At 43.1% G+C, this 3366-nt stretch overlaps 1 pseudogene; it reads right to left on the bottom strand.

Moving 5' to 3' along the window:
* Window positions 1-1639: 1639 nt before the first annotated feature.
* Window positions 1640-2679, bottom strand: LOC131483162 (ras-related protein Rab-6A-like; annotated as a pseudogene).
* Window positions 2680-3366: the final 687 nt, after the last annotated feature.

Raw genomic sequence — 3366 nt, 5'->3', positions numbered from 1 at the left:
TCCCTTCCCAAATGACCTCAGCATCCAGGACTTTGGCCAAATCCAGGAACCTGAAATTCCATCCAGGTTTCCCATCTGTGTATCATGGACCTAAGCACATGCGTCGTATTTTTCAGGTGTTTTACTGGGGTGCTTGTTCAGAAATGTAGCAGTGGGAGTTGAACAGGTGTTTCTGTGGGAAGCCAGTATTATAAATAGTGACTTAATCTCTTATACCACAATGCTAGCCCCTAAAATGTTCGATTTATGGTGTGTGAATTTCACCTGTATAGATTTTCTAATCTCTGATGCAAATGCTTACAAGTATGAGACATGTCACATTGTGCCTACTAAGCGCAGGGACATTGTGGTGAGTCCTGCAGAATTCGGGTCTGTTTCTGACAGTCCCAGTGCTGTGTTTTTACTATAAAAACCCAAGATTCAGAGCCTGGCCTGTATTTTGACTGCTTCCTTATTGCCTGTGTATTTCTAAGATTCGTTTCCCTGTGTAATCTTTTCTTTCTCATATTTCTGTGCACTCAGGCTTGGGTATTTTTAATTTTTTAGTTAAAAGGTAGAATTAGAAGGCGAAATAGAGACCTTCCGTTGTCTGCTTCCCTCTCCAAATGGCTGCAACAGCTGGGATTGAGGCAGATGAAGCTCCATAGCCACAAGCTTCAAATAGTTTACCTACATGGTTGCAAGGGCCTGTAAACTTGAACCATCTTCTGCTGCCTTCCCAGATGCATTAGCAAGGAGATGGATTGGGTGTGGAATAGCTGAACTCAAACAGGTACCCCAAAGGGATATAGGCTCTGTGGGTAGGGGATTACTTTGTCATACATTCTAATCTTTCAGTTACATGGATTGACAGTCACTGTGAATTTTCTGTTGGAACTGTGATTGTTTGCAAGTGGGGCCCTCTCTCCATCTATATACTGAGGTAGTTGATAAGATTTCCTAGGGAGAGGATGCCATGGTCAATTCCTTAGATGTAGATAGGAATCCACTGTGTTGTACATGCACTGGGTCACTATGGCCTGGCGAAACCCAACACATGCAAGGAAACATCTACTTATAACTTCTGGGCAACTTGAAAGGAAGCAAAAGATGCCATTTGCTTCAAATATGGTCTGCACATGGCTAGGTGGACTGAAACAACACTAGTAAGTCATTGGACAGATCAAGTGTGGTCTTGCAATGCTGAATGCATTCAAAATATAACTGTGGGTGTTGTGAGCTATTGCAGGGACTGAAGCAAAGGAAGGACATTACATAGTGCATGCCCTATCTGGAGGTTGACCAGAGGATGGCCTTCATAATGCCAGGCTGGGATGACTAAGTAAAGGTGAGGAAAGCATGAAGAGCTCAAGGAGGTAGGCCAAGTGCTGCTGTGAGCATATTGCTTCTTAAACAAGCCATACTGATACTACTGCTGAAATTTCCATGGCTTTGTAGTACATGATCATATTAAAAAAGGAAAAAAATTAAGAAAAGGTATCTAATTTTTCACTGGACTATGCTGAACCTTTTGTCTTTTTGTAAAATACAAATAATGAAGACACTGACTTTAGTAACTGTGATGCTAAGATATCATCTCCATGAGACAGGTCGCAATGAGGAGCTGTCATATGTTATTACCGAAGCAGAGAGGGTCAAATCAATATTCACATTGCAGCCAATGAGAGGAAGCGGGACAAATTGGTGGGCTTTGGGAGCACGGTAAAGTGAAGGTGTGGCCGGCATTAGCAGGAACAGCATTTGCTGACTGGCTGTCCTGAGGCTTTTCCAGGTTTATGTCAATCATATCTTTCCTCATTCTGTCCTGTGTATTTTCTATTTCAGGCAAAGCTGTTGCCACAAGTCAGAAGAGCTTCTTTACATTTATTTTGCTTTCTCACTAGTTTAAATAAACATGGCATTTAGCTCATTGGCTTTCCTCTTTCCCTCCTCAGTAGACACTTGCTTCTTGTCAACAAGATCTGTTTTAATTTGTGCTAGCATGATGATATCATCATTTCCTCTTTCTGTTCTGATATTATCAACCCATTTTGGAGTTTGCTGGAAGCCATTAACATTTGTAATATTGTGAACTACTATACCTGCAAAAGAATCAAGGATGTCACTGGGAATGAGGCTATGAACATGTGCCTGACCCACAGTATTCCACACATTAGCCTGGCTTTTCTATCCTCCAAATACATTGTCTCTGATTTAAAAAAAAAAAAAAAAGAAAGAAAAAACAATGCCAGGTATTGCCTGATACATTATGTCTAAAATGTCATGCATGAATCTGGTGATCAAGAATGTCTTCCCAATGTTCTACTCCCCCAGGACACCAATTTGAATTTCCTCAGCAGAATCCAGAAGTGTCCTCTTGTAGATATGATGGAGCCAGAGGAGCTGATGCTGTCTTGTGCCAGAAGTCTTCCCTTACTGATACCTGCTCCCACCAGCTAACCATGAAGAGAAAGCAAGCAAGAAAGAAAGAAAGGAAGAAAGAAATAGAGAAATAGAGAAATAAAGAAATAGAGAAAAAGTGGAGTTCCAATGCAACAGTGGGTACAAACCCTGGGTAGGAGCAAGGCTGGATGGCAGCAGCCTCCACTGCTCCCCTGCAGATTCGCCCACTAACATTGAGGGAGGCCCATGACTTGCGGAGGTGGAGGACAGTGTTGACAAAGCTAAGGCTGCTCTCATGGTGCCCAAGGCGAGTTCCTTTCCCTGCCTCAGCACCCAGCATGGAGCCCAGCGGGGAGAGGCTGAGGGTGGTGAAGCGGCATCCTCAGATGTGTCTGGGACCTCTCACACAGAGCTCTTAGCTCCCACAGCTGCCTGCTGCCACCATTGCCACAGGCCACAGGCCAGAATGCCCAGTGTACAAGCCTCTGGCGCCACACAGAGCAGCCTGGGTGTTAGCTTGCTACCTCTTTGGCCGACGGCTTCTTGTTTTAACTGCTTGGGAAAGTCTCTCTTCTATTTGTTTGATTCCACAATGACAAAGTGTGCCGGAGACCATCTCCAGCTGACTTCAGAGCTTGCAAAAGATGCATGGATTAGCTAAAAGACAAGAAGAGGTGGCGACTTGGACTGCTACGACATGATGCTCATATTGGACAACTCAAGAAAGTTCCCTCCATGACTTATACACAAATCATCATGAGCTTTTGCACATTCAATTGTTTCATTTTTACTTCATTATAAAAGGATGATTACAAAAATAATCCTAAAAACCATCATTATTGTTTTGCTTCAGGGAAAATATTTTCAGTAAGCTATTACTCATTTAAACCTGCAGCCATCCAGCTGAAGCCAGAGAGTCCACGGTTCGCAGCACATGTGGTTATTTAGTGACAGGTGGTTTGCTTATATCCAAAATCAGTTTTC

The sequence above is a fragment of the Ochotona princeps genome, chromosome 24 (assembly GCF_030435755.1).
Source record: "Ochotona princeps isolate mOchPri1 chromosome 24, mOchPri1.hap1, whole genome shotgun sequence".
Classification (NCBI taxonomy): domain Eukaryota; kingdom Metazoa; phylum Chordata; class Mammalia; order Lagomorpha; family Ochotonidae; genus Ochotona; species Ochotona princeps.
This window is presented reverse-complemented; position numbering and strand designations above follow the sequence as displayed.